Raw genomic sequence first — 10,800 nt, forward strand, 5'->3', positions numbered from 1 at the left:
TTCTATCACTGAAATCTTATGTTCTGCTGGTCTGGAGATCTTAGCTCCAAAGGGAGGAGGAATGCTTCCACCGGGAGGCACAGCAATAATCCCATTGAACTGAGGAGTACACTGCCACGCAAACACTGTAGCTCAGACCTCTGCGTTGACAAAGTGGGAAGCTGGAATGCTGACGCAAGTGGCTGACCACCCAGGGGACACTGGGCTGCTACTGCACTGGGGGCCGTGAGGATATCTGGAACGCATACCTGTTAGCCAGTCTCTTAGCACCATCATGTCCTATGATTAAAGTCAGTAAAAACACTGCAGTGAGTTGCTTTTCCAGCCATTTCTTTTTATTTATGGTTTGTGTTCAATGCAAATCAACTCCATAACATGAGAAATTACTATGAATCAAGGCATAAATACACAAACACAATATACAATCCAAAATAGATGTACAGCATTCAGGTTTGAAACAAAAGGGAATGTTCATTCACACACACAATAGCTTGAGATCTGCTGAGTACAGTGTTCCTGGGTAGGTTTCTAAAGATGGAAAACAATGACTTCGGTTATCGAGACTACCGTGGCCACGTCAGATACTGGAACATCTAAGCCTCAGTGTGTGACCATGCGAACGAAAGACTTTAGGGAATGTCAATTTTTAAAAAGGTTCTGTGCATCGAGGCAGTTGTGAAAAGATTTGCTTTCCAGAATCAAGCCTACATTAGGCTTTGGATCAGGCTTTAACTATCTAAAAATATTGGCCAACAACAGAAAGTATTCCAACACTATTTTGATTCCTACTTTTAAAAAAAGTATGTACAGAAAGAGTACAAAAGTTTTTCTGAATTTAATGCAAGCTTCCAGTCTTCACTTCCCAAATAACCTGATTTACAGTTTTGGCTTCTTCTTATCATCTGCCTTTTCAATTTTAAAATTTGTCAAAACTGATCATTTTTTCTATTGTAAAAATCACTCAACTTATGCAGAAATAAAAAGCACTTTGACATTAGTTGAGGTCAGTGTACTTCTACTCTTTGGAATTAGTTTAGCTAAATTAATCTGGTGCTCCTGTTGAATATAAGCAGAATTTACTAATTATGCTTGGATTTGGGGTAGATTCTAATCCATCATTGCCCTGGTGCATATCAATTATTACCCAAAAAGCCAAATGCTATGTCAAGTCCAAAGCTTCAGAGGAAAAGAGTTCAGTTCCCCAAGAGACCAGTGATAGCTTAACAACGTAAAACTTTATCTAGAGTTACATCCTCATTAAATTAGCGCTGTGAGACAATAATACATTGAGGATTTACAGAAACACCTGGAAGACCTTTCTAATGTACATATAAATAGCTTTTTGCATTACCTAATTATTTTATGGCCTTATAACTGTAATGAACCAAAGGAAAACTGACTCTGTTCCAACTTCCATCTTGTATCTCTACATAACACAGAATCTATTCGTTTTCAAGGTAGCATTTTATGTGCCCATACTTTTTAAGCCACATTTAAGGAAATCACCTCTGAACTAATTTTGGATGTGTTTCTCTTCACCTCGTATATGAAAGTCCAACAGATTCAATATTGGCATTCATCACCTCGTCAAGCCTTGAACACGCTCTTCAGGCCGATCAAACTGGAGATCCTCAACATTTTCTGTGTCAATAAAATTAGGTGTGGAATACGATTCAAAGCTATGATTTTTCCTTGTCACACTGGACGCCATCTGGATTGGGTTTAGAAGATAAAGAAGTATAGACGTGTCTTGGCCCGAGTCTTTCAACAGTAGAGATGTAGAAGAGAGAAGGAAATCACCACAAGGCTGGCGGTCGACTGCAGGGCACCACCACTCGCCTTGGTGGTAGTGGTATTCGTTGGACTGGGGCTAGACGTGGTACTACTGTTACTGTGGGGGGAGGTATTTGCAGGCGCGGTAGTGGATGAATCTGAATAAATCTAAAAGATATAAATATATATAAGAAGTTACACTGATAAATTTCCATTTGTCAAGAGTTGCCTCCCCATACACGTAACATGCAGTGAAGGTAAGATTTCTTAGGTTGTTCTTTGCCCATTGTTCCCTTGCCACAGGATTTAATTCTGAATTCTTCTTGACATCACGCGAAAACATTTCTATCGTTTCAAAGCAAACCACCCAGAGGTGCCAAGTGACTGGAACAGCCAAAAACAAGCAAAAACGCTCTTCACTTTATCCTTAATTATTTACAAAGTAATATAGGAGTTTGTGTGACGGTACTGATACACCCGCATTACAAAAGGTTTCCTTTATTTCCCAGGAAGGGAAAAGAGATTAAGCTGCACCAATAATTTGGAACCTAAAATGCTGTAGAGACTTACGGTACTAGAATTGAGTCACTGTCTATTCGGGGATCGGCTTGGTAACTCCCCCACGCCCATTTCACACCACCTTGGTTTTAACTTAAATGGACATGTAGTATCTGCTCACTTGAAACCCTGAAATTATAATCCTTCTCAAAAATAGCCAATGCATTTGTTTTAAATTTAAAAATACAGTGAGCCCTTTCCTTAAGGAAAAATGATTTCACCCGAAACACCAAGTAGTTGAAATGGCACCAAGAGGATTTAGCGTTTAATTTTCACCGGCAGCAGCCCTCCTGCCTGGTCACTAAGCCCAGCTCTGTGGCCAAGAACTGCAGTCCCCTCAGTGTCCCAGTGCCTGAGTGGCATCACTCAACACAGATTTTTCGAGTCACAAAATGCACAGTCCAGTGGGGCACGTGATAATCTCTCCTTTGTCCCGGAACAAAGGCAAATGGGAGATTTCAGCTCTCCCTGAAGGGGAGGGTTTACTAGGGCTTCTAATTACAGGCAAGACGGAGGTTGGGGCACCAAGCAGGTCTGGTCCACAGGTACATCAGGCCGCCTGTTAGTCCAAAAATGAAACTGGCCTTCATTAGCACCGGCTCCTATTGTTGTAAAACCCATAAGCTCATTCAGCAAATACTGACCAAAATGATGTACTTGACAAATCCTATCCAAAATAGACTAATAAAAAAAATCCTGAGCAAGTCAAATGTAATTGTTGGGCACCTACTGTGTGCAAGATTCAGCTTGTCCTACCAGGAAATAGCACGCCCACTAAAAGAAATGCATTAATAACATAGGAAATTATGCTACACTGGGTGCTGTTTGGGGGCAAGACCTGGCTCGGGATCCCTGAAGGTGACCAGTTTTTACTCAAAGTATCTCAGTGCAGCAGGTGACTTTTTAAAATAGAGCTCAGTGCATCCTGAGTAAGGGCCCTCTGCGACGCCAACAATTCTAATACGTTAAATTGGCATTAAACAAAACATTCCCTACCAAACTGGATTTATTTGGTCATCTAGAACCCCCCTTTTAAAAATTTTTGAGGGAAAAAATCTGGTTGGAAAGAAAATGGGACGGGGGTGGGAGAGACCAGTAGGTTTCTCGCGGCCGCGCCCCTCCCCCACCGAGGACTCGCGAAAGCCTCAGGAGCGCAGCCGACCCGTAAGACAACAATAGGGTACAGTTACCCGCCGGCGGAGGGGAGGCCGCCGAGGAGCGCTCCATTCTCAGGCTGTGCTGCCAGGTGAGTCCGGAGGCTGGCTATTGGGGGACCAAGGACTCAGAGCACCCAACTTTTCGAAAAAGCTCGGGAGACACTCCGCAGAAAGCCCCAACGGAAGGCAATGGAGAGCCACTCCTGCTCGCCCAGCCCAAGCTGCTAGAGAAATGTTCCTTCAAGCCACCCTCCTCCCACCTTGGAACCTCCCGCTGGGGTCTCCCAGGTTCTGCCCCTGGCCTGCCTCGAGGCCGAGGCTGCCGCGCACCCACCCAGCAGGGCAGCGTAGTTCCCAGAGAATGCGCTGGATCGAGGTCGGACCCTGGGATGGACTGGGGGGTTGGGGAGATGGGGACAAAGCCTGCCAGGGAGTTGGGACAGAAACCCGCCTCCTGCTCCGAGATAACCAATCTGCGCTAACTCGGGGCTCAGAGGTGACAAGAGATTAACATGTAAGGTCGCACCGGGAGAGCACAGGGTCAGCAGAGGGTCCCCGCCCAGGCTTCAGCCGCGAGCCTGGAGGGACTGGGGTGGGTTAATAGGGCCAGATAAGAGGGGTTTCCTCTGGATCCCCAAACCAGCTGAATGGAGAATGGTAGAGTGGCGCCCCCCCCCCCACCTTGCAATGGGGATCGTCCCCTCTCTTTGTGTGGTGCGCTGGGGGAACAAATACTCCTAGAGGAAAGCAAGGAGCTCAGGAACGACCTCCCCAAAGAGTCTGAGATTTCTGGGCGCCCCAGGGGTGGGGAGCGCATTCTCCTACCGGCTAGTGCCTCGGACCCGAGTGGAAGCGGGTGGTAGACACCAAGCAGCAGCCTAGGAATGGACGGCACGGAACCTGGGGTGGGGCAGGGTCCTCCCAGTTCACGCGCAGACCAGCATTGTTCTCGGGGCCGCGGGACGGGTGGGGATGGCACGAAAGGGACTGGAGAGTGGGCTCCACAACACCCTCCCCCAGGTCAGATTCTGTTCGAGTCCCAGTCGGCGCCCGAGGCAGAATAGGCTAATCCCTGGGAGAGTCTCCAACCCCTCGGGCACATCACCCCCAGTGTGAGCGGAGCACCAGGGCCTCACCTGCGTGGGTAGGAGCAGCGCAAGAAGCAGCAGCCCCAGTCCGAGCCTAGCAACCATGGCTCTGCCCATGTCCGCTCCGTCGGTGCGCCGCGAGTCTCGCTGATAGCCAGGTGCGAAAAGAACCGCTGGTTCCGAGATGGGCGCAGGCAAAGTGGGGAGCACAGCCCGCCGGCAGGACCTTATATACCCGGACAGCTACAATAGCCGTGACGTGGCGCCTCCCGCCCACCCACCCACTCTCCCTCCTCCGCTGCCGCCGGCCCCGCCCCGCCTGGCTCCCCGGGGCCCCAGACCTCCGTAGCCGCCGGGGCCGTCGCGCGCCCCGAGACCCACGGCTCGTTGGCTCGCGGCAGGTGGGCGGGCCGGCGCCGCCCGCTCCGAGTTGGGTGCTTTTTGTTTCCCTGAGTGCGCTGCCTGCGGGCTGCACAGGCGTCTAGCGACCCCCACACAGGACCCGGGGCGAACTCGCTAACCACGCACGCCACTCTCGCGGCCGGGCCCAAGTTCCCTTTGTTTCCCAGACCAGCCATCTTAATGCCCAAAAGAAAGTCTAAGCCTCCCGCGCGGCGGACACCCTCCAGTCCGGCCTGGGACCACCGCGCGGGCGGCTGGGCTGGGGGCGGGGAGCTCCCTGGGCTTAGGTTATCTCAGATCCTCGCTTCAGAGAAGGGGGGCTGTAGGGGCTTTGTGGGTACCCCGAGCTTGGCGACAAGAACTTCGCACCAACACGCGTGCGCCCTTCCCGAGCTGATCCGAGGGGCTCGCAGGCAGCGCCTAGGCTCAGAGCCATTTGTGTGTTCACCTCCGCGCAGGGAGCGCCCTCCCCTTCTCCCACTCGCTGGCTTTGTGTTTTGAGCTCCTCACTTTCGCCGAGCTGTGTGAGCGCGATGGGACACCACGGTCCGCTTTTTCCGGAGAGTTGGGAAGCCGCCCGCTGGGCGCAGACCTGCGGTCGAGGCGCTGCAAGCGACTGGGTTTTGGTCCACCAGCGCTCGACCTGCGGCTGAGGCGAGGAAGCGACAATCTCCTCCAAGGGGTGGCCCCAGTCCCCAAGACGGCTTTGCTCTCAGGTGCCACCCAGGGAGCAGGAACCTTTTTGGCGGTCCCACTAGAATTCGCAGCCCCTCTGGAATTCCTGGGGACACTCTCCATTGGTCTCTGTTGCCATGCACTTGTTCGTCATTTTTTTAAAGCGCTAAAGCTTAAGGGACAAGAAGGCATTTGCTTTTCCATGGCTGCCATTAGGCAATTTAATGAACTGGCGCAAATAGAAAATTAGTCATCATTCTGCAGATTGTAGTGGAATATCTTTTCCAACCATTAAACCGTGAAAACTTTCCAGCATTGGTTAAAAGTTGAAATACTTTTGCTGGCAGAGTGTTTTTGGTTTGATTTTCAATTTATGGACATAATCCTGTTACTTGGGTTTTGCCCTAGTGTTTCGCTGTCTTGAGGCAAAAAGAGACGGAACCTAATAAGGTTGTAAATTTGTTTAAGTTTCACTTTTGCATAACAGACTTGACTAAAAAAAAGAAAAGTTTTATGGAAGCAGAGTAGCAATGGAATTCCCAGAGCTGGTCTGTGGCTGAGTAGACCTGTGCCCCTAATGGTCAGCCACTTTAACTGTAACTTTCCACATTTAGCATGTGCTGGGAAAACAGCAATTTCTGCTGTGCATGGGATGGATCACATTGTATAGAAGTATCCTGTTCATGTTCAACTTCCCCCCTCTTCTTCCAGGGCATGCAGGGACTGGGGCTCATGAGCGCCTTGTTCCAAGGCAGAGCCTATGGTAGGCTCTTCTGAAGCTGCTTAGAGGATCCATTTATGTGGTCCTGCATCTGTTTGTTCTATCCCTCCTCCTCCCTTCTCCTCACTAGTTTAAGGAGATGGACCACGGGGGTGGAAAAGAATACAGACTCTAGAGCCAGACTGCCTGAGTCCAAATCCTGGTTGTGTGCTTACACTGGAGGCAAAAAGGCTCGGTTTCTTCATCTGTAAAATGGACATAACAACCATTATGAATTAGTTACTAAAGGTTTACTGCATATAAAGTGTTAGAACAGTGCCTGCCTTATACTGGGAGCTCCCAGGTGATACTTGCTCCCGTGACTAAAGGTCCCAGAACCAGACCTTCTTTGGAGCCATAAGATTCATGAAAGAAATATCAAGCACAGAAGAGTGCTCCAAGTTGGTGAGGCCCTTGGGATCTATGCTCTGTGAGCCACCGCCAGCTGATGAGATTGCATAATTCACAAAGCAAGACCCTTTACTTCGGTCTAGCGGTTCCTGGGGCATCCAAAAGGGATGCGGCCCAGGGTTCGGTGGTTCTGTGCCCTGGGGGCTTGGCCTGGTAGTCGAATCCACCTCGTTCTGTTTCCTTTATGGCAAGAAACTCAAGTAACCTGACTGGTGTGGCTCAGTTGGTTGGGCATCGTCCCCCAAAATGAAGGGTCTCTGGTTAAATTCCCAGTCAGAGCCTTCGAAATGCAACCAATCGATGTTTCTCTCCCTTCGTTTTTCCCTTCCTTCCCCTCTAAGAATAAATAAGTAAAGTCTTTTTTAAAAAAAAATTGCCCTGGCTGGGTGGCTCTGTCCCTTGGAGCACCGCCCCAGTGCTCCAGGGTCACAGGTTCCATCCCCAGCTAGGGCACATGTGAGAGTCAACCGGTGAATGCACAAATAAACAAAGTAACAAACTGACATTTCTCTCTCTCTCTCAAATCAGTCATAGTAATAAAGTAAAATAAAGACACACAGCAAGTTTCCATTTTTTACAGAGAACTTATTTCATGAAGTAATCTTGAAACGGATCGAGTCTATAAAGTAATGTGTACAGGCAAAGCAAGGGGCTCGGCACAGGCCTCCCCAGGATGTGCCGCTTGGGCATGCGGGTTGTCTTTGGCTGAAGGCAACTCGGAGCCTGTGGGCTCATGAGAAACTTTTACTTGTCCCTTAAAGAATTTAAATTAGGGGCCCTGCCCATAATAAGAGTTGTACCAGATATACTTTTTTATGACCTATCTGTAGGGCAGAGCAAACATCTAACCACTGGACAGCTAAATGATCTTCCTCTCGTCTGAAGTCCCAAGGCACCTTCCTCATCCTTAGCTCAGGATGCATATGACCTAACTTTTTGATGCTGGTTCTCCCATCCAAGTACTAACCAGGCCCGACCCTGCTTAGCTTCCGAGATCAGACGAGATCGGGCGCGTTCAGGGTGGTATGGCCGTAGACTGATGCTGGTTCTCTTATGAGTAAAATTAAGGGAGTGATACCTACAGTTTTTAAGTGGGGAACTGTGAGGATGATGAAGAACCAGGCTGATAGGCTTTTTAGTAGACTCTGGAGCCGGACCTGGACTTGAGTCCTGCTCCACCGCTTCTAACAGTCTGACTTTGGGCAGGTTTCCGTACCTTGATGACTTCATCTGGAAAATGGGTGAAGGGGACCTACCCTGAACCTATGTTTTAGGATAATGATTCTGATTATCTAAGCTGATTATTAAAAAACCAGGATCAGAAGGAAACTTTGACACTCCCTCCAACCCCATTCCTGTCCAAGAGATTCAGACAAAAAGAACAAAAAAACCTTTAGGAAGATTTTACGATGTTCACCTTGGCCTAATTTGAATTAAGTACGGTAAAATAGGAGGGCTTCGGGCAGAGTCCTGTTAGCTGGCTATCCCTATGTCCCATCGTTTCTGAGTTGCCTAGTAAGAAGTCGCCTGTATGGCCCTGGCTGTTGTGGCTCAGTGGGTTGAGTGTCATCCCACAAACCAGCAAGCAGTTCGATTCCCAGTAAGGGCACATGCCTGGGGCCCAGGGCCAGGTCCCCAACTGGGGACATGTGAGAGACAATTAGTCAATGTTTCTCTCTTCCACTCTCTCTAAATAAATAATTTTAAAAAAATAGTCACCTGCATAGCAGAGGTGAGAATCTACCATTCTCACCTCTGAAATCTAATATCCACCCCCAACACCACTTTTCTCCTTTGTCCAAAATTGCACATGTATTAATTTTTTATTTTCTCCTGTTAATCTGTCTCTGTTTATTTGATTATTAGCTCACAGCTGGAAGAACTTATAAGGTGGGAGGGAAAATATTGTTTTAGCCCACAGTTGGACTAGTAATACATACCTCATGGGTGTGTGACCCTCCCGGAGATAACGTGCGTGGTTAGCACGTTTCCTGGCCAGTGGTGTGGACTCACTGGGCTGCCACACCTGTCACTACAGGATACCTTCATTCTAGTGTGGCTTTTAAAATCGTTCATTTGTGTAACTCTAGTTCTTTTCTTCAAGCATCTTTGCATGTGGTATTTTATATGTGTGCTCATGAGGTCCGTGAGGCAGATGGCATTTGTCTTATTTTCATTTCTAAGGCAGAGGGAAGCAACTTGCCCAAGGCCACAGAGGCAATGACGGTGCCTCACCTAAAGCTAGAACCCAAGCTTCCTGACCCAGGTGTTTCCTGCTTTGCCAGGTAGGGCTGAGGCCAAGACTCCTCCAACCCGCATCCTTTGCACCTGGCACTCAATCAGTATCGCCAGTTGAATGGGCTAATATTGAGAGAGCAGGCCAATTTCCTTTTTGAGGTAAAATAATACACACTATTTCTAGGGAAATAGATATTATTTGACATTTTCAATATGTTCCAGGGAAATGGACAAGAAATACAATATTTATCCAGTAATGGATATTCCTTTTATGCTTTACAGCGGAAATGGTGGCTGGAATAATCAGGTATTTCCTTTAAATTCTATTCTACAATATGGTGCCATTCTCATGTATGTTCACAAGCCTCTTCCCCTTAGTCTGTGCCATCCTAGATTTGGCTGGCATTTAATATTTTAATTTATTCTGGTTCTTAAACTAAGCTTTGCTCTGCACTCCAGCCAACTCCACTCTTGGGATGGCAGTGAATTAACACACTTCTGACTGAATACTAGGTTCTGAGTCTCAGGGCTGGGGCAAGAGTTGCAACCTGATTCTCTGTGGGGACATGCTGCCCCCTGCTGGCCATAGGAACCCCCCGGCTCTCACTGTCAAAAAATAAAAACTCCTTTGTGCTCCCTGTATTTGAAGCCTTATAAAGCTAATAAACCACAATAAGCTTCTTTGACTTTTAGTTCCTTCATCTCCTCTAAGAGTCTCTCAAATTAATTCCCTCAGGTTTTAAGCTTCATCCAAGTAAGAAAATAAATGTAAAGTGAGTGAACTGTGACCATTTTCAGGTGCAAATTGAGTAGTAGGATTCCTACCTCCAAACATCCTGGGGATTTTTTTCTTAAGAAAATCAAAGAAGAAGAAGTAACTCTTGATCCCTTTGGTCAGGTTTTAAATATGGTATCTCCACTGCGTGGGCAAGGACGAGAAAAAGCAGACCCTCACTCCAGGCTGAGGAGATTAGTGGAGAAAACCTGACATCTCAAATATCATCAGTATGCATCCCCTTAGACCTTGCAATTCTAATTTTAGGAATTAAGCCTACAGACATACTGTGGAAATCAAAAGAATATATACCTAAGGGTTTGTCGCAGCACTGTTTTCACAGTAAAGGATTGGAAATCACCAAATTAGTCAAGGAAATGATAGCATACCAATGTAAATGAAGTATCATAAATCATTAAAAAGAGCAAAACATGTGCTGCAAAGAAAAATCTCCAAGATAATTTCTTCAGTGAAAAGAAATATGGTACCAAATAATGTGTACAGTATGGTACTCACTGTGTTTAAAAAACCAGCACCTAGACAGAAGAAGCATGTTACCCAAGTGACCCACTAGAAATTGAGGGTGGTGCATGCCATTGAGAAGGGGCATCAGCTGGCTAGGGCACAGAAAGCGTATGACCTGCTTTTTACTGCATTCTGATGTGTACTCTGAATTTTCTACCATTAGTCATTCACAAATAGATAAAATCTCGTAACCAGATTAACAAATCAGCGAGTCCTGTGGCCTCCCATCCCGTGACAACTGTGAGATTCACAGGTTCTTGAACAGAATTTATAGTATTGCCTCAGTTCATCCATCCCATGACAACTGTGAGACCAATTCTCTTGAGTCCAGATGGCACACACACACACACACACACACACACACACACACAAGCTTTCAGGGAAAATGAAGAAGAATGAAAAACTGAGCTGTAGAAAAAAAATGAGAAATCACTTGGC

The 10,800-nt window shown here is 47.3% G+C and overlaps 1 long non-coding RNA gene across 1 annotated transcript; it reads right to left on the bottom strand.

Annotated features, from left to right (window-relative positions):
• Positions 1–316: 316 nt before the first annotated feature.
• LOC119000135 (uncharacterized) lies at positions 317–4,795 on the bottom strand. The gene is made up of 2 exons (XR_005069250.1): positions 4,625–4,795; positions 317–1,941 (listed from the first exon to the last, which is right to left on the bottom strand). It is a non-coding gene; the product is annotated as an uncharacterized LOC119000135 (long non-coding RNA).
• Positions 4,796–10,800: the final 6,005 nt, after the last annotated feature.

This window comes from Sturnira hondurensis, unplaced genomic scaffold (genome assembly GCF_014824575.4).
Source record: "Sturnira hondurensis isolate 20B ecotype Veracruz unplaced genomic scaffold, ASM1482457v3 Scaffold0015596, whole genome shotgun sequence".
Taxonomy (NCBI): domain Eukaryota; kingdom Metazoa; phylum Chordata; class Mammalia; order Chiroptera; family Phyllostomidae; genus Sturnira; species Sturnira hondurensis.